Source organism: Delphinapterus leucas, chromosome 3, assembly GCF_059928025.1.
Source record: "Delphinapterus leucas isolate spDelLeu-1000000601 "Yukka" chromosome 3, BTC_Dleu_Yukka2, whole genome shotgun sequence".
NCBI classification, from domain to species: domain Eukaryota; kingdom Metazoa; phylum Chordata; class Mammalia; order Artiodactyla; family Monodontidae; genus Delphinapterus; species Delphinapterus leucas.
In genome coordinates, this window is record NC_143131.1 from 25,821,231 (window position 1) to 25,847,069 (window position 25,839).

Below are 25,839 nucleotides of genomic sequence, written 5' to 3' on the forward strand. Positions count from 1 at the left end.
TGGGGTGTGGGTTAACTGGTTAGCTACATTGACAAGTTCAGGGTGGACATTATCTTTCATTCTGTGTGGGTTCTCTTGATTAACAGAGATAGATCTCTGTTTTAACTAAAACATTGAAATAAAGGCCACCCTGCTAGATGCAATGTATATAGGGAGTCCATATTTTCTTTAAAAACAATTTGGATTCTGCTGTAGTAATCATGAATAGATTCAACAGGCTTTTGGGTGCATGCGTTAATTTTGTTCCCATGCACTGGCTTATGGAAAGCTCTCAGGATGGCAAGATGTAGCCTTGGGGTATGGCAGGAGCTTGGTCATATAAAAGAGCTATTGGCTGACTGACTTGGAATTTCAAAGATTGTTTGGGGCTTTCCCAATAAGCAGTTTTCGTTCAATGCTGGGCTTGACCTCCTCCAATAAGCATGTGGATTAACTGATAAAGATCGGAGAAATCAGGTTAAGTTTGAATTATAATACTGATTTGGCAAATCTATGAGGATCCCCAGTTACCTTGGGAAAATAGTTTACTATACCTCCAAGTTCCACTTTGGTCCGTGGAACAAAATTAATTAATGGTTTAGCAGGATCCTCAGGAGACTTAATTTTTTTTAAGATTTATTTATTATTTATTTATTTCTATTTATTTTTGTCTGCATCAGGTCTTTAGTTGCAGCACGCAGGATCTTCGTTGAGTCATGCAGAATCTTGTTGTAGCATGCAGGCGTCTCTCTAGTTGCGGCATGTGGGTTTTCTCTCTCTAGTTGTGGCATGCAGGCTCCAGGGCACGTGGGCTCTGTAGTTGTGGTGCATGGGCTCCAGAGCACATAGGCTCTGTAGTTAGCAGCACGCAGGCTCTCTAGTTGAGGTGCGAGAGCTCAGTAGTTGTGGCACACGGGCTTAGTTGCCACATGGCATGTGGGATCTAGTTCCCTGACCGGGGATTGAACCCACATCCCCTGCACTGTAAGGTGGATTCTTTACCACTGGACCACCAGGGAAGTCCCCAGAAGACCTAATTTTAAAAGGGAAAGTTTTAATTGGCTCAGTTGGTAAAGTTTACTCACTAGAGAAGAAGGGGAGTCTAGATAAAGAAAGGGGGTTTGAAGAAGGCAAAGGTGGATATAGAGAGGGGAGAGTAATGGGTTTAGGGGAACCTTGGCTCATGTCACCAAGGAAGAGGCCTTAGCTGCCTGTTTATCTCCTTTGTTTATTTCTTTCAGTTAACTTAGAAATAATATTTTACAAAGAGGTAATTTTAAAATCCTGAACATATTTAGAAGCCTCTAGGTACCAATTAAAATAGTTATCCAACTCAGATTGTTTAATTCTATTGCCGCAGTCTTTCTAGTCTGGAGAAAATCATGTTCGGGCAGACTGAAAGTTCTTCATAACAGCCATTGGAGTTCTATGTTATCTTTAGTAAGAATGGACCATCTAGTCAAAAATGCACATGAGGAGAGACCATAATTTTTTAACATAAAATCAGTTAGGATCCCTGAAGAGCACTGGGATGACTGGAATCTCATATCTCAGAAGCTTTCTTGAGAGGAAAAGAAGAATTCCTAAATAGCCTAATGGGTGTGCTCAGGGTTGGGAGTTATGTTTTGTTTTACAGTGTGCCTTTCATGGGATACATACTGTCTTTCTCTTTTTTTCTCCTGGAAGACAGCGTTCGCCCTAGTTGTTCGACCTGTGACCAGTTGTCCCTTGTTACATGTAAATTGTCTTGCAGTTGGCAGATGACCTAATGTCAGTCTGGCCTGACATTTGTGACCAGTGTCTGTGACCAATTTGTGCTCTCACATAAGTCTTTGCCTTAGAGACCAAAGTCTCTAAAGGGAGGTGGCAAGCACTCTAACAGCATTTACTTGCTCAACCTATGCCCACTGACAGAATTAATTTTTGCTCTCTAGCATTCCAAAGGAATTACACTGAAATTCTAGCATGTTTCCTACAAGAAAACAAACAAGGACTCACCAAAAACGATAAAACCTTTCAACAGACCCTTAACAAAGTCAGAAAGCTCAACTGAATGGAGGGAGACCAGAATCTGAGAGGAGAATCACCAAGCCAAAAGTAGACAATGACTCACATAAGCAATGAGCTCAAGGGCTTTTGTGCGGGTACTTCACACAATTCTGAGGGTCATTGTCCTTTGGGGGTCATCTCCTTTGGATCCCACTTCCAGTGCCAAGGAATGTCTACCTAAAAAAAAGATAAAATGAGGCAAGCTCAAAATTGTCAAAAAGACGAGATTCATTTAGGATTAGCAGAATTGCAGTTCAGAACACATAAACTGTAGCAAGCTGCAGATGAGTCGTTGAGGATTTGGGATATGCTGTATTTATGGACAGGGAGTATAAAGAAGTGAGAGTTCAGTTACAGTCTGCTAAAATAAAAAAACAAATGGAGACCATTTCTGAAATTTTCTGAGGAGACAAAACCAGCCCAGTCCACAAACAAAGCTCAGTTCAGCTTAATTTATGAGACCAACTCACCCAGAGTCATTTCTTGTTCATGCCTCTGGAAACCATAAGCAAAATTTCCCAAGGTTCCCTGACCAACTTCCTATCATTTAAGAACATTCCAATACTATCAGTTTTCTGTAAATCAGACATTTACGGGAAATCAGTATCTCAGTTCTTAAGTTTTGTTTTCCTGAGGACACATGTAGAAGATTTTCCATTTTATATTCTCTGGTTCCATTTTAGATTGAAATTCTTTCACATGGCATATGTAGGACTTGGGGGTATTAAAAATGGAAAATAATTTTGGAAGATTATTAAAACTTCTTTTTAAGAACAATGGGGAAAAAATGAGTCAAATTATAACACACATACGATAAAAATGTTTTTAAGCTCACATTTTTTTCCTGTGGTATTGTTTTGACATTGCTTTAAAAAGGTGAAAAATATGCTCTAAAGTTTTTCAAACGGAGAGTTTTAGTCATTTATTTTAATTGCAATCACATAAAAAAAGAAAATAGACAAAATGACCTTACCATGCATTCCAGCTTTATGCTTCTTTATAGCTTCAGAATAAATATGTTTTGATTATTATCCCTTTACAAATAGCAAGTGGGAGTATGAGTATTGACATTCCATGCATAGTAATCAAGGTAATATCTATTTTATGAGGGTACAATTCTTAATTAAGGTTGGTCCAAGTGGGTCACCTTAGGAAAATAATGAAAAGCCAAAGTGCCAGTGCTCAAGGTTGTACTACCTTATAAATAGTTTCTTATTGGTTCCTGCTCTTTATATTACTAGTATGGCTATCTTTACGCGATAACAAAAATTTTATTCTCATTTTCAAGTGAGGTTTTTGTTGTTGTTTAACCCTTATAAAAATACCTAATTATTTAATAGATATTCAGAATAACATTGGATTCTATCAAGGAAAGAAAAACAGTGGACAAGGCAAAAAATATGTATGATTTTCCAATATCTCCTAATTTCCACTTTTCTCTTATTAGATAATCTCAAACTGTGGACATATTCTCTTAGAGTAGATGTATTCCTTTATGAATTATGTGTCGGGTGATAAGTTCAGTGCTTTTGCTTGGACTATGGCTTGGTTACCTTGGGGCCACTTATTTTTAATGCCTATTTGTTGGAAGATAAGGAATGAAGTTAGGTGGCACACTATCACTCAACCAGTAGGCCATTCCGCCCAGTGTTAAGACTGGGACTCAGTACTCTCCCATCATCTACTGCTTCCTAATAAATAAGTCATTGTTTTGAAGGTTAGATTTTATAGGTTTATTTGATCAGTTTCTATTTAACTATATCAGTTTATTTGATGTAGTTAAATAGAAAAGGCTATGAAAATGTTTTTTTCCAATGCCGCTCATCAGACCCTGTACCTTTAACTGGCTTAGGGTTTATCTAGAACTGAAAGCTATTAATATCTTCATTTTGTTAACAAGCGAACAACTGTTTAGGAATATTAAATAATTGCCAAATAAGTAACTAAATCAACCAGCCTAGGATTGTTTGTCTCAAAGATATCAATGTCTACATTCAGTTAGTGAGTAAATCATGAACAGATATTAGTCAAAAATGCTATTATAAGAAAGAAAGATGAGAGAGATATAAGATTAATGAACCCTCTGCAAAAGATTCAAATGCATGGATATATTAGAAGTAGTCTGGTTTCATCACTGTGTATAAGCCACTTTAGATAACTTTTATTGCTTTACCTTAAAGTGATTTAAATCTTAAAGGGTAGAAGAAAAGAAGTAGAACATTTATCTCCCTTTCCCCCATCTCTTCTTGTACCTATGATCAGAAACTTTGACAGAAGTTTGATATGATAATATGATAGAAATAATACATAATAGTTTCACAAAACTTGCTTCACATGTCCTGTTTTGAATTCCAATTTTGATGATTATTGCAAAACAGGAAAGTTTGGATTGTGTGTTTCTACAGTAAGTCTAAAGAAAGAATGTGATGTCATTGGTGTTTTATGTTTTCATCCTTATGATTTTAATTTGCTTTCAATTTTTAAGATTTTAACTTTAAAAACCTTTGCTCAAGGGGGAAATTCTATAACTGCTTTCTTGGCTCTCATGTTGTTCTACAACTTTTAGATGCATGGAGGAAGAGCAGGGGAGAGTATGAGGAAACAATCAACTTGCTCACACAATCAGTAGAAGGCAGATGGAAGCAGGTTATGAAAAAAGGAAATGCATTGGCTATAGAGGTAGTAATTGTCAGCCCAGCCATTGATGGCTAGCACTTTATGTATTTTTTGCCTGAATAGGATGAAATGTAGTTGCCATAACATTTTATATACATATCATTTATATGCATTCAGTACTTTTGCAGATAAAATTAACTTATTTGAGTTTCCATTTTCTTGTTGTGGAAACAGAAGTTCAGAGAAATTTAGCTACTTACCCTAGGAAGCATAGCTGGGAAAATATGGAGTTCACCTCATTCCAAGTATCTCTCTTTCTAATTCCTGAAGGCAACCGTTCATTCATGAACGGTACCTGAAAAGTTATTGTTTCGTAGAGTAATGTTGTTGGAAAGAGGGCAAATACTGTTGTATAATTTTATTTTATAAATACCTGGGAAGGATAGAAGAAACTATGTATCACAAATATTAACTTCCCAAAGAAAAAGAAAGTACAATGTTTGCTTTCAAGTATAGGAATAAACACAAGACCCTATTTCCAGAAGAACCCAACTTTGTGCCAAATGTGCTTTACACTTATCAGAAACAGTTCCTCATTCACAATGTAAAAATGATGTTGTTATTTTAGTTTATATATAACAGATGACATAAGGAGTGATTTTGTGACTAATTCAGGCCTCATGGTTCTTTTTCCCACCCAAACAAATTCATATGTTAGGCCATTTAATTTCTGCAGATCTACTGTTTCAAATTTTACAGTTCATTTTCAAGTTAGAAAACATACTGTTGTGTTTCCTTTCTATTTCTTCCTGAATATATTTGTGTTAAATTTTTGTACAATAATGAATCATCTTTTGACACATTCCAATATTTTTCTCACATGCCTTTTCGTATTTCAGCTCCAAATAATGAAATCATCACTGACCCCATTGGCATTCATTTCTACTCTGATTTGTGTGAAGAACTCTTAGATTGAAGTTTTACACTGTCAACAACTAGAGGGGTTTGCTATGATCTTGTCACAGTCTATTTGTTTTGCACTGTTTCTCTTCCCTCCACGCGTTCCTTCAATGTAATTTCACGTGAAAATATGGTTAGTGGGATGCTTTACTTATTTTTATAGATCATCAATGGAAATATTAACTCTGACAGGAATAAATATAGGGCTCGGTACCACCCTACAAGATACTTGCTATCTTGAGTTTATTATTTACCATCATTCATTTTTAAAATCTGCCAGTTGCTTTTATGAAGTGTGTGTGTACATTTTACTCTAAGACCCTCCCATTAAGTTTGCTATTAAAATGTAAGCTCATCTGTAATTTGACACATCTATAAGAAGGGAAGAAAGTAGCTGAGTCTCTTCATAATCAGACTCAACTTCTAGGGCTGAGAAGCAGTTTTTTATTTTTACCAGGTGATACAGGTTTGGCTGGGTAATTTTAGAAAGGCACAAATAGTTGTTTCTTGTATTGAAAATGTTGTTGTATGCCTACTATAATATTCCATTTTCATGGTTAGGTATTATTTACTTTAAAGAAAACTCAAGCTTTTAAGCACTTAAGAATCTAAGATTAATATAAAACACCAGTAGATTTTTCTTTCCAAAAAGATCTTCAGAAGTCATTGTTGGCAAACTTCCAAATACAAATTAAATAATGGATTTGTATGACATTTTTATCATATTAATTATATATTTATTCTTTTGGTGCACACTGTTTTGTTCATTATATGTCTGTTGCCAATGTCTGTGGATGGTATAAAGTTGCAGAAAAGTTTAAGTGCCAAGTTTTAATATGGCTCTGAAAGTTGTAGAAAATGACCATTGAGAATTATTCTCTGAATATTTACCAATTGAACAATAATAGAATGTTGGATTTGGAGATAATCATAAAGATTTAATTTAGGCCAGAATGTTTTGTTTTTGTTTTGCAGAAGAAGAAAGTGATCTAAAACAGGGAAGTGCATAGATTAAAAAATATTTAAACACTACATCTCAGACTAGAACTCAGGTCTGTAGAACTCTGATGCGCACCATTCAAACTGTTTAATTGAAGAAGCCTTTTTATTATTTTTCTGTTGCTGTGTTACACATGAGCACCAACCTGGTGATTTTAAACAATCTGCATTTATTATCTCTCAGTATTTGTGGGTCAGGAGTCCAAACATGGCTTCCCTGGCTACTCTGTTCAGGGTTTCAAAAGGTTACCATCAGGTTATTAGCCAGATAACATCCTCATCTGGAGGCTCAACTAGGGAAGAATCCACTTCCAAGATCATTCATGTTGTTAGTAAGAGTCAGTTTCTTGTGACTGTGTAACTGAGGGCATTGGCTTTCTGCTAGTCCTAGGCTGGAGGCCACTCTTAAGTCTTAGAAGATGCTTAACGTTCCTAGAGGCCATCCACAGTTCTTTGGCAAGTGGGCTTCCTCCACGTGGCAGCCTACTTCATCAAGCCAGCAAGGGCAATATCTCACCTCAAGGAGGTCCCAGCGCTTCTTTTAAGGGTGTTCATCTGATTAATTCTAATAGAATTTATTGGCGATTTTAATTACATTGGCAAAATCTCAACTTTGTCATCATACTCTGTTAGCTAGAAGCAAGTCACAGATCCCACCCACACCTAAAGGAAATTATAAAAGGCGTGAATACTAAGGCATGGGGATCATGAGGGGCCACCCTATTATATGTCCACTACAGCTTGCATCTTGGATCCAAACCACATTAAAGCAATCTACTGAAACACTGGCACAAATACTACACACAGAAAGCATACATAAACCTTTGACTTTCCCCCAATAATTCAAGAAGCCTTCCTGTATCCATATGCATTCCCTACCTTCTCTCAAAGATCAAATCCAGGGCTTCCCTGGTGGCGCAGTGGTTGAGAATCCGCCTGCCGATGCAGGGGACACGGGTTTGTGCCCCGGTCCAGGAAGATCCCACATGTCGCGGAGCGGCTGGGCCCGTGAGCCATGGCTGCTGAGCCTGCACGTCCGGAGCCTGTGCTCCGCAACGGGAGAGGCCACAACAGTGAGAGGCCCGCGTACCGCAAAAAAAAAAGAGATCAAATCCAGTCTACCTTGTTCACAATCTCATCTTCTCTTTGTCTTGAGAATTTGAGAGAATATTTTCCTCTTCCTTTCTTATTTCTCCTTCAACTGAGTTAGGCATTCAAATATATTATACATCAGCCCTGTCCAATAGAGATATCATGCAAGCCACATATATAACTACATTAAAAAGTAAAGAAAAACATGAAAAACTAATTTTCATAATATATTTTATTTAATTCAACATATTAAAAATATTATCACCTTGATATGCACTGAAGATATGTGTAAGAAACAATCTACTTTATTTTCTTCTTACCAAGTCTGCAAAATCTGGTATGTGTTTTACATTTATGGCACATCTCAATTTTTCCAGTTCTCAATAGGCACTGTGAACAGTTTCTACCTTACTGACCAGTGTAGCTCTTTTTTATTAAAAGCATCATTATAAAAAATCTTCCTCCAGCCATGGCCATATTGATTGGCTCTCTATTAGTATTCTCGAAAATGTTTTCTACAAACAACTTCTACTTCCTAATCTATCAGTTACTCTTTTACCCTTTCTCATCTGGCTTCCACCCTTACAAATCCATCATCACTACTGTTGCTAATATCTCCATGTTGCTAAACCAAATGGAAAGTTTTCTAACTAGAATTCTCATCATCTTGTTGCACAGTTGATGTCTTATTTCCTTAAAATTTCTTTCTCTTTAAATAATGTGTCAGCACTCATGTCTAGTTTTATCCCTCTATCACTGATATCTTCTTAATCCTGTCCTTAGTAATACGATGTCTTATTTCCTTAAAATTTCTTTCTCTTTAAATAATGTGTCAGCACTCATGTCTACTTTTATTCCTCTATCACTGATATCTTCTTAATCCTGTCCTTAGTAATACTTAAACCAGGTTCAAAACAAAACTCTTACTCTTCCCTAAAACCTGGCCCTCTTCTAATGCTAACCAACAAATGGCATAGCTATTGGCCCAGGTGTTTATATAATTGTATCATTCTCTGTCTCTCTCTTGCTATCTCTTTGTCTCTCTCTCTCTACATATATATGTGCACTGTTTAATTCAAGAAATATTTGAGTTTGTACTTTTGTACTATTTGTCAAACATCATTCTAAATGGTAAAAAGACAGATAAGGATTGCTAAGGATTGATTTCATGTGCATATGCTATAAAAAGAGAAAATAATTATATATGTGATATAATGATTAATATATCATAATGGTATAGACATAATATTGTAATTATATAATTTCATATAGAAAAAAATAATTAAATAAAACAAGATATCAATATGAGAATGATTATGAATTAGAATTACAATGTATGGTTTGGTAAAATAGTCCAAATTATCTGTGTGTGTGTGTGTGTGTGTGTGTGTGTGTGTATACCACAGACAACAGATAGCATATTTGTATATAAATATTCATGTGTGAATAGACATATCTTCTCAAGTATATAAATACTCAAATGAATATTTATATTCATATATATGTGTATGTATGTACTAACTTAGTTCTCACACTAATCATATGAGAAAAAAGTTCCCCACTTACAGAAAGTTAAGTAATATCTCTCCTACAGTCATACTGTTGTAAATGATAGGGCCTGGATTTGAGTCACCCTTCTACTCAGTGGCATAATAAAGGCAAGGTAATGGGGCAAAGGTCCTATAATGGGAGTAGTACTGCTCTGGGTGCAGAAATGAAGGGGGTGCATTGTCTGCATGTAAAAACAATAATAAAACCAAATAACACTAGTCTACTTTTTGTTATCAGCACTACTGATAAATCTAAACAGAATTATTGTCAGTGATAAAATACTATCACCTGCAAAAACCTTCTGCTGTCCTAATTTCTAAGTGATTGTTGTCAGTAATGTTGATTTTAGTAATATACAGGCAGGTTATATTTATACATTTTACTTATTCCTTAGTAAATATTATAATTTACATGAAAACTGATTTAGAGAATCCCCAGTTATAAGCCTCTCCCACACATTACCACTTTCAGCCATAAACCTTTGTTTTCAGAGCCAGTACATAATAATTTGAAACTGTTCCACTTGGTTTCAGTCAGTTGCAGTTCCTGTCCCCACACCCTATAGTCTGATATTTTAGTGTGCTTAAGCAGTAGTTTTCAACGAAAGGATAATAGCTCAGTATTCATAAAGATGAAAAAACAATTTGATTTGCACTAAAGCTGTCAGTATATGTGCAAATCATTCTCTGAGCTTTGTGGAGGTTATTCTTTTGGAAACACTTCTTTATATTTGTTGAAACCACATTAGTAAGGTTTCATTTATATATATGAAAGCTGTTCATATTCAATGTATACAACTTGATGAGTTTAGAGATAAATATTCATCTGTAGAACCATAACCACAATATGTGATCTAGACAAACCATTATCTCCAAAAGTTTCCTCATGACCTCTTTATTATTACTGTCATTGTTTTGTGGTAAGAACATTTAACACAAGATTTACCCTCTGAGAAATTTTGAAGTGTATAATATGTATTGTTAACTATAGGCTCTATAGTGTGCAGTGGATCTCTAGTACTTATTCATATAATTGAAACTTTGTATCCTTTAACTAATGCTTCCCCATTCACCCCCACCTGTAGCTCCTGGGAACAATTATTCTACTCTCTGCTTCTGAGTTGACTATTTTAGATTCCTAATCTAAGTAGTATAAAGTAGTACTTGTCCTTCTGTTTCTGGCTTATTTCATTTAGCATAATGTCCTACAAGATTATCCACATTGTTGTGAATGACAGGATTTCCTTCTTTGTTAAAGCTGATTAATATTCTATCATATGTACATACTCTCTTTTCTTTATACATTCATCCACATATAGGCACTTAGGTTGTTTCCATATCTTGGCTATTGTGAATAATGATGAAATGATCAAGGGAGTTCATATATCTCTTCAAAATCCTGGTTTCAGTTCCTTTGGATATATAACAAAAAGTGAGATTCCTATATTAGATGGTAATTCCAATGCATGCACAGAGAATAACTTTCCATTTATTAGTGTCTACTTGAATTTCTTTCATCAGATATTTTGCTCTTAGTGTATAGAAATGCAATTGGATTTTCTATATTGATTTTGTATAATACAACTTTACTGAATTTGTTTATTCTAGCAGTATTTTTTGGTGGAATTCTTTAGGGTTTTCTATATATAAGGTCATGCCACGTGCAAACAGAAATAATTTTACTTCTTTCCAATTTGGATATTTTTATTTCTTTTTCTCATCTAATTGCTCTGGCTAGTTATTCTAGTACTATGTTGAATAAAAGTGGTGAGAGTGGGTATAATTCTATGGTTCTAGATCTTAAAGGAAAAGCCTTCAGTTTCTCACCATAGAGTATAATTTAGCTGTAAGCTTATTATAAGTGACCTTTATTTTGTTGAGATAAGTTCCTTCTATACCTAATTTGCTGAGAAATTTTTTTATCATAAAAGTGTGTTGAATTTTTTCAAATGTCCTTTCTGTATCTATCAAGATGATTATCTGATTTTTATCCCTTATTCTGTTAACGTGGCATATCACATTGACTGTTTCCTGTATATTGAATCATCTTTGCACCCTAGGGATAAATCCCACTTGGTTATAGTGTATGATCCTGTATGTTTAGTGGTGTTGAATTCCATTTGCTAGTATTCTGTTGAAAATTTTTGCCTACATGTGTATCAGGGATATTGGTCTATAGTTTTGTCTTCTTGTGGTATGCATTAGTATCAGGGTGATATTGGCCTCACAGAATGAGTTTGGAAGTGTTTGCTTTTCTATATTTTGGAAGAGTTTAAGAAAAATTGGTATTAACTCTTCTTTAAATGTTTGGTAGAATTCACCTGGGAAGTCATCTTATCCTGGGCTTTTCTTTGTTGGGAAGTTTTTGATTACTAATTCCATCTCCTATGTTGCTGTTGGTCTTTTTAAACTTTTTGTTTCTGCTGGATTCAGTCTTTGGTAGGTCATCCTATGTGTTGGCATATAATTATTTATAATAATTTGCCTTGATCTTTTTAAAATTTCTGTGACATCTGTTGTAACGTCTCCTCTTTCATTTCTGATTTTTTTTTTTTTTTTTTTTGCGGTACACGGGCCTCTCACTTCTGTGGCCTCTCCCGTTGCGGAGCACAGGCTCCAGACACGCAGGCTCAGTGGCCATGGCTCACGGGCCTAGCCGCTCCGCGGCATGTGGGATCTTCCCAGACCGGGACACGAACCCGTGTCCCCTGCATTGGCAGGTGGACTCTCAACCACTATGCCACCAGGGAAGCCCTCATTTCTGATTTTATTTATTCGAGTCTTTTCTCTTTTTTTACGTGGTTAGTCTAGCTAAGTTTCTATTAATTATTTTTATGTTTTCAAAAGTTCAACTCAGTTTTAGCAGTTTTTTTCTATTGTTTTTCTATTTTCTATTTCCTTTATTTCTTCTCTATTTTTAAATATTTCCTCCCTTTTGCCAACTTTGACCTTAGATTGTTCTTTTTCTAGTTTCTTTACATGTTGAGGTGCAGTTAAATTGTTTATTTGAAATTAGTCTTTTTTAAATGTATGTGTTTATTACTATAAACAATCCCTTTTAGCGCTGCTTTTGCTGTATCCCATAAGTTTTGATACATTGTATTTTCATTTGTCTCAAGATTTATTTCTGTTTTGATTTCTTCTTTGATCCAATGGTTATTCATGAGTATACTGTTTAATTTTCATGTATTTTTGTATTTTTCTGTTTCCTCCAATTTGATTTCTAGTTTCATTCCATTGTGGTTGGAAAAAGATATGTGAAATGATTTCAATCTTGTTAAATTTGTTAAGACTTGTTTTGTGACCTAGTATGTGATTTATCCTGGAGAATGTTTTGTGTGCTCTTGAGAAGAATGCATATTCTGCTGTTGTTGAGTGAAATATTCTGTGTACATCTATTAGGTAAATTTGGTCTATAGTATTGTTCAAGCCTGTTGTTTCCTTATTGACTTTTCTCTCTGGATGATCTATTATTGAAAGTGGGGTACTGAAGTCTACTATTGGTGTATTACTGTGTATTTCTCAATTCAGATCTTTCAATATTTGCTTTCTATATTTAGGGGCCCTGATGTTGGATGTGCAATTGACTTTTGAGCAATGTGGGGTTAAGGGCACTAACCCTCCACACAGTTGAAAATCTGCATACTGCTATCTCTGCCTCAGAAGCAAAGGTTGATAAATGACTGACCCAAGGCCAGGAAGTTGAAGCAGTTTGGATATAATCAGGACTCAAATTCTAATTTCTTTTGATTCTGCATATTGTGATCTTTTATCAATCACAAACTATTCCCACACACTTAAAGATCTGTAAAAATAAAAATGCAAGTACTATATTTATTGAAAAAAATATGCATATAAGTGGACCCACACAGTTCAAACTCATGTTGTTCAAGGGTCAACTATATATATACATATATATATGTATATATGTTTTTTATCTTGTCGATTTGACATTTATCATTATGTGATGACCTTCTTTGTCTCTTGGTGAGAGTTTTAAATTTAAAGTTTATTTTGTCTTATATTATTACAGTCATTGCTACTCTCTTTTGATTACCATTTACATGGAATATCTTTTTTCCATCTATTTATTTTCTGCCCATTTGTGTCATTAAATCTAAATTGAGTTTCTGATAAACAGTATACAGTTGGATCTTATTTATTTTTAGTACTTTAAGCCACTCTTTATCTTTTGTTTGAGTTTAATCCTCTTATGTTTGAAGTAATTATTGACAGATAATTGAAAGGACTTACTATTGTCATTTTGTTGTTTTCTGTCTGATTTGTAGTTCTGTTGTTCATCTCTTACTGTCTTCCTTTGTGATTCTTTTTGGTAATGATATATTTTGATTTTTTTTTTTGTATCTACTGTAGGTTTTTTCTTTGTGGTTACCATGAAGTCTGAATAAAACTTCTTATAGTTATATAAATAGTTAAAATAAAGCTGGTAACAACTATAATCACATGCAAAAAATCAACAATTTTACTCCTCCCCCACTTTATTATTGATGTCAAAATTTACTTCTTTTTATATTGTATATTCATTAACAAATTTTTGGATTATAGGTATTCTTAATACTTTTGTCTTTTAACTTTTATACTAGGGATAAGAGGGATTTACTCACCACCATTACAATGTTAGAGTATTCTGAATTTGACTATATATTTACTTTAATAGGGAGCTTTCAAATGCTTTCTTGTTGCTGTTTATCTTTCTTTTGTTTCAATTTGAAAAAGTCCCTTTAGCACTTCTTTTAAGTCAAGTCTAGTGACCAGTTCCCTCAGTTTTTGTTCTTTGGGCTTCATGAAGCTGGTTGCTCACCATACATTTGGGAAAATTTCAGCCAACATTACTTTAAATAACTCTTCTGCCCCTTTCTCTTTCTCTTCTCCTGGAATTCATCTGATGAATATATTGGTTCACTTGATCATGTTCCATAAGTTCCATAGACTGTCTTCCTTATTTTTTTAATTCTTTTTTCTTTTTCTTCCTCTAACTGGATAATTTTAAATGATCTGGCATCAACTTCACTGATTCTTTCTTCTGGTTGACCAAGTCTGCTCTTGAAGCCTTCTGTTGAATTTTTTATGTCGGACACCTTATTCTTCAGTTCCAGAATTTGTTTGGTTCTTTTTTTTTTTAATGGTTTCTATATCTTTGTTGAACTTTTCATTTGTTTATGTATTATTTTCCTGATATCATTTAGTTTTTTATCTAATGGATGACTGAACTTCTTTAAGAGGATTGTTCGTTTTTTGTTTCTTGTTTTTCAGGCAATTCAATAACATTTCTTTGGTGCTTTATGTAAGTTGCTCTTTTGGTAGAATCATGCTTTCCTAATTCTATCGATCTTTGTATCCTTTTATTGATGCTTGCACATTTGAAGAAATAGTCACCAATTCTGGTCTTTGCAGATTGGCCTAGAAAGGGAAAGCCCTTCACAGTCAGCCCAGGCCAGAGATTCTGGTGGGCCAGGTGGCAGGGACCATGGGTGGACCAGCTGCTAAGGGATCTGTGGGCAAGCAGGCAGGCCTGGTGTTTCAGTCAACAGGTAATTGGTCATGATGCTGGCTTCCATGGGTTCCATGAGCATGGCTGCTCTCTGCATTTTTTTTATTCTTCTTCTTTTTTCAGGAACTGCATATTTGTAACTAAAGAACATTAATCCATTTCTTATTTTCTTTTTTATATTGAAATTATTATTTATTTTAAATTCTAATTTAGTACATGATTATAGATATGAAGTTCAGTAAAGAAAGTATTCACTGCCTACATTTGTTTTCTGGCCACTATCATTATTTATTTCATCCCATGATTATTACCAAAAAAATAAAGTTAAATTAAAAATGCCAAATGGAGAAAGGGGAATGTTACAAATGACCTCTAGGTGTCAAATTTGTGAGATATGAGAATGGTCTGGTGGTAGGCCAGTGGTCCTAGCCTTTACATTACACCCAAGCCAGATAAACAGAGACATGAAGGAAGAGCGGGTCAGTCAGAAGGACAAAAGGAGCCAAGTAACTATAAACTGGCTGTATCAAGGCATAAAGAGCATGTCAGTGTGGTTAGAAAGTGGTTATTGAGGGAGACTGACTCAAGGTCCAAAGAAATTAGATCATGTAGAGTTTTAAAGACCATAGTGAGCCAGTAGGTTTACTCTAATTAAAAATGAGAAGCAAGTGGTGATTGGAGATTTTTAAGAAAGAAAGTTATAGGTTCTGATTTTCATTGTCAGAAACTTTGGAATCATCCTCTAAGCCAAGTCCTGCTAGTTTTTACTTCTAAAATTCAGGTAGATGATGTGACACATTGCACAGAGATGTTTCAAAGAAGCACTGGTATTTCTGTTACCAAATGTTTACTGAACTCATGACAACAATGAAGTTTGTTTTTTTTAACAAAGTTTTATTGGAACACAGCCATGCTTACTCATTTATGTGTTTTATGATGGTTTTCATGCTAAAATGGCAGATTTGAGTAGTTGCAATAAAGACTGTATGGTCAACAAAGCCCCAAACATTTCCTATCTAACCATTTACAGGAAAAGAAAAGCCAACCCTTGATATAGAAAAAAATTTTAAAGCCAAAATTTGTTTACTTGAAAGAATTGCTACAGTAACTACACCCAAGAAAGACTGATCACAGACAAAATAGAAAACACAAATTAAAAATATTAGGAATGAAAAAGTGGATTTACCTGTAAAAATACAAATATTAGAAAATAATATGTTAGTATCACTTTTTGGGAAGACAATTGACATATGGGATGAAATGAACAAATTTGTCACAAAAAAAACCTGCCAAGAAAGAAAAAATATTTCTGAATATTTATATTTCTACTTAGAAATAAATGTTATTATTGATTACCCTGCATTAAATAAAAAGAGAACAAACAAAAAAATCAGGTACAGATAGCTTTGGAGAATAAAAATAGAGGGTGTACTTCCAAAGTCTCTTTATGAAGCCAAGATAAAAATAAAATTTTGTAGCAATTTTATTGTGTGGTAACTGAGCACAAGAACATAATGTTTGCCAGATGTCTTAGTTCATCAACATCTGGGTATATTGCCTACTATTTTTCAATATCTATTTGCAAAATGCTGACTTAGGTTTTCATTAAACTGACTTGAAAAACAACAGTCTTTCTCAAATATGATTTTAACCTCTAATCAATCTCTGTTACATTATTCAATTCTGGGCAAGGCATTGCTAACACTAGATATTCTAGAATTCTCTCCTCTCTGAATTAAACAAATAGTCCTTAGTTGAGAGTAGATTTATTATATGTTTATTAGTAGACTTTATTGAATGCAGCCTGCTTTTGAAAGGGGAATTATAACTTCTTAAGCTTTTCACAATATCACTTAAAGTAACTCATCCTTACTGAAAATTTATGAATCTAATGCAATATTGTCAATGGATTTAATAAATGCTCAAATTTTACATGCTTAAAAATTAACACCAAGAAACAAAGAGGATATGGTAACTCTTTTACTATTTTGTTATTAAGAGGTTCTTGTTACTGATAGTTATACTGACCTCTCTGACAGGAATGTCATGGGAAATGTTTTATTAATGATTGAAGATCATTGTGAAAATATGAAGTGCCACATATATACTGAATTATTCCTGACATAAGGAACTAGACTATATTAACTGTCCTAGCAATAAATGTCAGATCACGTGATTATTTCTGGAAAGTCGCTATTGTCTAATCTCTGTCCCTTTAGCCTTTTGAAGAAGCTAAGGGTACATGAGTTACTGTTAGTAAAACTGAATAAACTCTACGGGTTTTCTTTTACCTTACAGTACTTAATAGGATCACAGAAATATTAGATTAACAATCAGTCAGGGAAGAAAGACCACCAGGGTTAGAAAAAAATGATGTGAAATTCCAAAAGTAGAACAAAAATGTCTGTACAATATAAACAGACCAAGGAATTCTGTTCAAAGAAATGCATACTTAATTATGAAAAGGATAAGGGGAAGATGGGCATTTTGGTTCCACATGACATGTCTCACAGGTGGATATCTCCAGAAATAAAAAGGATTCTATGCAATAGGTATAATGATGAAACTGTTATGAGAATGTGTAAAAGGCATACTATTCATATTTCCATTAGCAGAGAGGGCAAATAAACCTCCATAAATAACAAAAACAATCAACCAAATAAAAAATGAACATAAATCACTGCATTATAATTTAGAATGGTTTTAAGAAATTAGTTGAATGTAAGAAAAGTAAATCCACTTTTTGGTGATGCTAAAAACATTCTCTTCGAATATTCTGGAGCTAATTTTAAAATACTCATAGGGAAAGAAAGAAAGAAAACAATAGGACATGACAAAGTTACTATAAATCTGATTAAATCAGGTTTATGGTTTTCTAGTATTTTTAGGAAACTTAGAAAAGTGATAAGTATTATAATTTCAGTACAGGATATAAGTGTTAGTGTAAAGTTAAGAATGTTGCTAATTTGAGTAACATGGATGATAAGGCAAAAATGAAAGGAAATACACAAATATCGTATCATATTAAAGTTTCAAATGTTACAGGAGACATCATGTCAGACAGCACTTAACCTACACAAACTCACAAAACCTTCCTAATATACCGATTGAGTAAGTTTTAAGGACTAAATTAAAAAGGAAACGGGAGGAAAAATCAGGAACAATGTTCTGGAAACTCTATAGTGTGCCGAGGAGCAATCTGATTTGTGGGTTTGAACTCCCATAAGTTTCTGGAATTGGCTGTAACAAACATGTAAGTGGGGGTGAACTTGATATGAAAACAGGAAGATTGATTGACAGTATATCTAAAAGGAAATTATACCCATGTTTCACTTGCCTCATTCCATGCAACCTGGGGATGATTCCACTTCTGTATAGAAGAAACTAAGCATTATTCTCTGAAGAGGGTAATTAAAGGCCCTGGACTGACAGATAACAGGTATGGTTGTTTAAAGGAAAGTTTACATACCAATATTATAAATGTTGGGACCCACTAATGTCTTTTCCTGCTACAACTGTACAACTTTTGAGAGCACTTAGCCAGGCATATATTCTTCCAAGCTAGAAAACCTTACTAGCTCAAAGAATGACTAAAAGTTCTGACATAGAGATTCCCTACTGAAATGGCTCAGCTAGGTGATACCTCAGTAATGACCACAGAAAAGAAGCCCCATCTGTAAGTGCAGAATTTTCAAACAGTGTTTTTATAACCCTGCTTTTAAAGATAAGAAAACAACCAGGGATCACTAGAACTTTGCTTTAAAAAACAAACAATGAAACCAAAAAGCCTCTATTGTAATAGATTGAGACTGCAATAAACAAAAAAGGATATAATAAAAACAGCTGGTAAAGATCAGAAACTGTTCAGGAAGATAAAATGGCCAGCTTCTGGGCATTAAAAAAGAGTTACAGCATTAATTAATCAAGTGGATGCCATTAAAAGCAATATTCAGAGGACAAAAAATAATTTGAAACATTAAATAAAAGAACAAGAGATCTCTAATAAAATAGAAAACATGAAATGGAAATTATTAGAAAGTGACAAAAACAAAAAATTCAAACAATCCATCTGCAAAGTATACACAGAAATAAAAGAAGTTTTAGAAGAGAGAACATTGAGAGGAGTTCGCAGAGCCAAAGAAAGGAAGATTGACAGGCCTAGAGTGCCAACAAATGAATCAATGGAGACCTATGGCAAACCATATCAACATAACATTTCAGAAAACTAGGAACATAATTTGATAGTTTATCACTCTCTTCATCCATACATGTCCCTCTTCTGCTTCCAAGACAGCTCACACTCCTTGAGTTTTTCTTATTCTCTGGAAACTCATTCTTAGTCTCTTTTTCTTTTCTTTTTTTTTAATTTTTATTTTGTATTGGTGCATAGTTGATTAACAATGTTGTATTAGTTTCAGGTGTACAGCAAAATGATTCAGTCATACATATACTTGTATCTATTATTTTTCAAATTCTTTTCCCATTTAGGTTTTTACAAAATATTGACCAGAGTTCCCTGTGCTGTACAGGTCCTTGTTGGTTATCTATTTTAACTATAGTAGTGTGTACATGTTAATCCCAAACTCCCAATCTTTGTACCCCTCACCCTTCCCCCCGGTAACCATAAGTTCATTCTCCAAGTCTGTGAGTCTGTTTCTGCTTTGTAAATAAGTTCATTTATATCTTCTTTTTAGATTCCCCATATAAGCCATATCATATGATATTTGCCTTTCTCTGTCTGATTTACTTCACTTTAGTATGATAATCTCCAGGTCCATCCATGTTGCTGCAAATGGCATTATTACATTGTTTTTAATTGCTGAGTAATATTCCATTGTATATATGTACCACATCTTCTTTTTCCATTCCTCTGTTGATGAACATTTAGGTTGCTTCCATGTCTTGGCTATTGTAATCAGTGCTGCAATAAACATTGAGGTGCATGTATCCTTTCAAACCATGTTATTCTCTGGATATATGCCCAGGAGTGGGATTGCTGGATCATATGGTAGCTGTTTCTAGTTTCTTAAGGAAGCTACATACTGTTCTCCATAGTGGCTGTACTAATTTACATTAACACCAACAGTGTAGGAGGGTTCCCTTTTCTCTACACCCTCTCCAGCATTTATTGTTTACAGACTTTTTGAAGATGGCCATTCTGACTGGTGTGTGGTGATATCTTGTAGTTTTGTTTTGCATTTCTTTAATATTTAGCGATGTTGAACATCTTTTCATGTGCCTCTTGGCCATCTGTATGTCTTCTTTGCAGAAATGTCTATTTAGGTCTTCTGCCCATTTTTTGCCTTGGTTGTTTGTTTTTTTGATATTGAGCAGCATGAGCTGCTTGTATATTTTGGAGATTAATCCCTTGTCAGTCACATCATTTGCAAATATTTTCTCCCATTCTGTGGGTTGTCTTTTCATTTTGTTTATGGTTTCCTTTGATGTGCAAAAGCTTTTGAGTCTAATTAGGCCCCATTTGTTTATTTTTGTTTTTATTTCTATTACTGTAGGAGACAGATAGAAAAAGATATTGCTGCAACTTATGTCAAGGAGCATTCTGCCTATGTTTCTAAGAGTTTTATAGTATCTGGTCTTACATTTGGATCTTTAATCCATTTTGAGTTTACTTTTGTGTATGGTGTTAAAGAATGTTCTAAATTCATTTTTTTACATGTAGCTGTCCAGTTTTCCCAGCACTATTTATTAAAGAGACTGTCTTTCCTCCATTGTATAGTCTTGCCTCCTTTGTCATAGATTAACTGACCATAGGTGCATGGGTTTATTTCTGGACTTTCTATCCTGTTCCATTGATCTATATTTCTCTTTTTGTGCCAGTATCATACTGTTTTCATGACTGTAACTGTGTAGTATTGTCTAAAGTCAGGGAGCCTGATTCTTCAAGCTCTGTTTTTCTTTCTCAAGATTGCTTTGGCTACTCAGGGTCTTTTGTGTCTCCATACAAATTTTTAATATTCTTTGTTCTGGTTCTGTGAAAAATGCCATTGGTAATTTGATAGGGATTGCACTGAATCTGTAGATTGCCTTGGGTAGGATAGTCATTTTGACACTATTGATTTTTCCAGTCCAAGAACATGGTATATCTTTCCATCTGTTTGTTTCATCTTCAATTTCTTTCATCAGCATCTTATACTTTTTGGAGTACAGGTCTTTTGTCTCCTTAGGTAGGTTTATTCCTAGGTATTTTATTCCTTTTGATGTGATGGTAAATGGGATTGTTTCTTTAATTTCTCTTTCTGATCTTTTGTTGTTAGTGTATAGAAGTGCAACAGATTTCTGTGTGCTAATGTTGTATCCTGCAACTTTACTGAATTCACTGATGAGCTCTAGCAGTTTTCTGGTAGCATCTTTAGGATTTTCTATGTATAGTATCATGTCATCTGCAAACAGTGACAGTTTTACTTGTGTTTTTCCAATTTGAACTCCTTTTATTTGTTTTTCTTCTCTGATTATTGTGGCTAGGACTTCCAAAACTATGTTGAATAAAAATGGTGAGAGTGGATATCCTTGTCTTGTTCCTGATCTTAGAGGAAATGCTTTCAGCTTTTCACCATTGAGTATGATGTTAGCTGTAGGTTTGTCATCTATGCTGATTCTTCCTTCTTTCTCCATTTTGTTTTTAATGTTGAAGTGTCCCAGGGCTTAATACTCAGAAGTTTTCTATTTTCATTTCCTTGGTGTTCTCTTCCAGTCTCATGCATTTAATCTATATTCTAAGTTCCATGATTACACTGGTAATACTGGCCTTTGTCTCAGCCTCAGCTTGCAAGTTTATCTGTCCAGCATCTCAACTCAACATATGTAAAGATGAATCCTATTTTTCTTTTTCACCTCAGTCTGCTCCTCCTGAGGCCATGCCTCTCATTTTATGACAACTCCAACTTTCCAAGTGTTCATCACAAAAACTGTGATGTCATGCTTGAATCCTCATTTTTTTTTAATGTCCAATCACTTAGAAAATCCTGTTTGCTCACATTTAAAATGCATCTAGATCTGAGCACCTCTCACCATCTCAGCTGCTATCTCTGAGTCTGTTCTACCATCATTTTTTATTTGCTGTGATCTAATCACTGTTCTTTCCACTCCTTCACCTGCTGCCCAGCATTCCATTTTCAACAGAGCAGCCACGTTGATTTTTTTTTTTTAAGTATGAGCATTTACCTGCTCACAATATTGCAATGGTTTCTCATTCCCCTCATAGATAAAACCAAAGTTTGGACAATAGTTCACAAGGCCTTTCATGATCTAGCCTTTTATTTTCTCCCACACCACATACACTACTAACCTGTTAGCTAAATCCCTGGATTTAATCTAGACGTGTTCCAGCCAAAGAGGCCTTAACGCTCACCATTTTCTCTGCCTAGAATGATTTGACCAATGTATTTGCATGGCTGATCCTTTTATTTCATTCACTTCTTTGCTCAAGTGTCACTTTCACTGCCTGGCTCCCTATTTACTTTGTATCCTACATTTCTTACAGGCAATTCCAGATACCCTTTTTTCTGCTCCACTTTTTACTTTGGCCATAGTATTTATCACCTTCCAATACTCTCTTAAATTTACTTATTGTGTTTATTGTTTATATTCTTCTCTTTAATGTAAACTCCATAAGGTGAAGCATTTTAATCTATTTTCACTCACCAATGTATCTTAAATGCTTAGAAGATTGTCTAGCACATAACAGGCACTTACTGAATGTTGTTAAATGAAAGAATGAAGCATTGCTGGACATATTCATGTGGTAATAACATTATAATGACTGAATAGTGACCTAACAAAATTTACAATATATCAGCTTTGAGAGGCTTGGAAGATGAAAAATCAGAGAAATGGAAAAGGTAGAATAAACTCATGTATTTCACAGATTAATGTAATTAGTGATTAAAACATACAAAAAAGAGTAGCAAGATAAGCATGCAATTTAGAGATAGGGGAAAAAATGCCAAAAGGATCAGCTAAAATTGTTGAAAGCTATAGCTTGTAGGCAATGGAAAGTAATTTGATTCTGGGTCAGGCTGATTTTTTTTTAGAACTAAATAATTAACTCTATGCAAAGGTAACTTAGACAAAAAAACATTAATTTTAAGATATATTTCCATTAAATACAAGAATGGAAATTAATATTATAACTTTCAAACATATTTGAGGTCAGCAATGGAGAAATGCCAAGTGAGTTAGAATTTCCATCTTCCATAGTAGGGATCAATACTCTCTTATAAAATAAAAAAGTAGTGGTATTATGTCATATAAAGTTATGGAGCTAATTCTCAAACAAACTAAAGTAGAAATTTAAAAAGAAAATATACCTTGAGAAATATGTGGAGAACTGGGTTGTCACATGTGCTATTGTTTGTTATTCCTAAACTGCTCTATACTATTTGATACTAATATATTAAAAAATATGGACTCTGTTAAAATAGAAGTCTTTATATGTCACTTCATCATTTCTTCAGCCATTTTATATCAAATCACCCTTCTTATATCTTAATTTTCAAGTATAAGAAAAATCTTATTTTCATTATTCATATTCAACCGAGTCCAATGATTTCCCTTTATCAGTGAATTCCAGTCTTCTGATTATATGGATTATCCAGTCTCTTCTGATTATATAGATAGGATGGGGTGAAGGAAGTGATGTTAAGGAGTTAGTGTATTTCTCAGCAAGGCTTGAGGGTGAGTGACACTGTCAGCTTCTGGGTTACTCTTTTTCAAGAGTTCCTATTGTCCACAAATTTCAGAGTTGAGTCAAAAATCTCAGAAAAAAAATGAAATTTCTATGACTTCTACTATACATGTGTAATACATGTAACATACATCAGGAGGGACAGAATAAAGAGATATTGTGACCCACATCCTTTACTCTGGGTTCTAATATGTATCTTTTTACCTATGCACATTTAGGGGAAAAAAAGGTGAGAAGTGCTAATAAAAATTGACCAGTATCATGAGTTTATATTCTAGGACACACCTTCTATACCATTTATTTCATTTTTACAGAAGCTGCTCCCATAAAATTCCTCCTTTTATGAAAATGTATGCTTTCAAAAATTTTCCTAGCTCTGGAGATGACTTTGAAATCCTGTCCAGTATACTCTTATGCTTTGATGGAGCAACCTGACATCTATATACTATGATGTTTTTGAAGCAGACCTACATTTCCTAATCTATATGATTTGCTTTTTTCATGTATTTCATAAATCTCATGACATCTATGAAAACTGTTAGAGATTTCAAATGCTTATCAACCATTCATATTCTAAAGGGATATAGGTGTGCAATAGGTCCAAATTATTTAACCTCTGTGGGATAATAATAGTACCTACCTAATAAAAATATTGTGATGATTAAATGAGTAAAAATATGTGGGATGTTTAGAACAGTATCTGTCATCATTAATATTACCTGAGGATTTCTTCTTCTTACTATTTTTTTTAATGTGGCTTTATTCCTGTAAAAACATGTATTGGCTCTCTGAATCTCTATCCAGAAGTCTGAACCTTCAGAGATCTGTCCAGTGCATCTTTTACATGGCATCTTACAGACTGAGGGAAAAAAATGTTTTCTACAATGAATCAACTAAGTGTAGTAATGGCGTTATTACATTTTGCTTCCAGAAAAATAATCCAAGGAACTATGTAGAAGATAAATTGGTTAAGTGGAAAATTGGACAGAGAAACTCTGGATATGAAACGCTTTAATCAATATATGGGAATAGAAAGAGGTCAGATTCCAAAAACATTTCAAGCAAAAAGTAACAGAATTTCAGAGTCACGTACCCTCTAAAGATCTATTTCCATTAACCTGAGAGAGTAATATAGGAAGAAATGGACAAGGTGAAGGAAGGTAAAATTTACTTAAGTTTGAACTGCCTGCAGAAGTTCTTCATAGAGAAATCCAAAATAGTTGAGGCACATCAAGATACTGATTGTAGGTCAAGTTATGACAGGATCCTGGGTAACAAATTTTAAACAGATGCCAGAGTTGGGCCATGCCAGGTGCAAGTATATTTTAGCTGGTATAAAGCATTACACTTGCTGTGATGGATAGATAACTGGGTGTATGATAACCTGCTCCAGTTATCTTTTGCTATTTGAGACAGCACAAAATGTAATGGCTTAAAGCAAAAGATGTATTATTTTCTATCATGTTTCTCTGAGTTGACTAGGATCAGCTGGGCAGTTCTTGCTTGATGCCTTTCATTGTGAATGCTGTTGAAGAGTAGTTGGGAACAGAGCCATTTTAAGTCCAACATGGCAGGATATCCAAGATGTCTCACTCACATTGCTGAGAACCACTCCTGGTTGTTGGTTGTGAGCTCAGCTAGAGTTGCAGAATGCACTGTCCCTGCATGGCTCTTAGTGTATCTTGGGCTTCTCACTGCGTGATAGTTGGGTTCTAAAGATGTGTGTCGTAAGAGACAGAAAGTGAAAGCAGTCTGGGCCCAGAAGATGGAACTACATCATTTCCCCCATATACAGTGGGTGAAAGCAGTCACACAGTTTGCCCGTATTCAAGGGGAGAGGTCTCTTCACTGTAAGCGTGTCAAATAATTCATAATATTTTAATTCATCAGCCAACTTTAGAATTAAAATGATTACAAAACACTTAGCTTGGGCTTACCCTCTTTTCCCATGTTTTCAAAGATTTTTTTTTCATAGATTCACTGTTACCTTCTTTTTTCCTTGCGTAAATAAAGATAGCTAAGATGGCTTTGACTATTGTGGATGGAGCAGGGAGTGATCCCATGATCTCTCTAGTGGGCACCAGAGTGAATGGCCCTGGCCAGTAAGAGATAGAGTTAGGTCACTTCTGGGAAAGGTAGAAAGTGGAATATTTGAGATGACTTATTCATTTTGAGTTTTCTTTACCTCCACTACTTGACCCCCAAATTATCAGTTTGGAGCAAATATAATGTTGTGTAAAAAGTTAAGCTTGTGGCTTATGTATGACATCCAATGGCCTGGTATTAAACCCCCTTATCCTCCCAATTACTAACTTGTATTGAATACTGTATTTCTTTAAGCCGCTTTTCCCATCTGTTAATAGTACCTAACTGGGCTT

At 34.5% G+C, this 25,839-nt stretch overlaps 1 long non-coding RNA gene across 1 annotated transcript in view; it reads right to left on the reverse strand.

Moving 5' to 3' along the window:
- The window catches only part of LOC149749517 (uncharacterized), a 211,375-nt gene that overhangs the window by 23,542 nt on the left and 161,994 nt on the right, over nt 1–25,839 (reverse strand). The window contains exon 3 of the long non-coding RNA XR_016392605.1: nt 2,093–2,205. This is a non-coding gene — a long non-coding RNA (uncharacterized LOC149749517). The remainder of the gene's footprint in view (nt 1–2,092; nt 2,206–25,839) is intronic.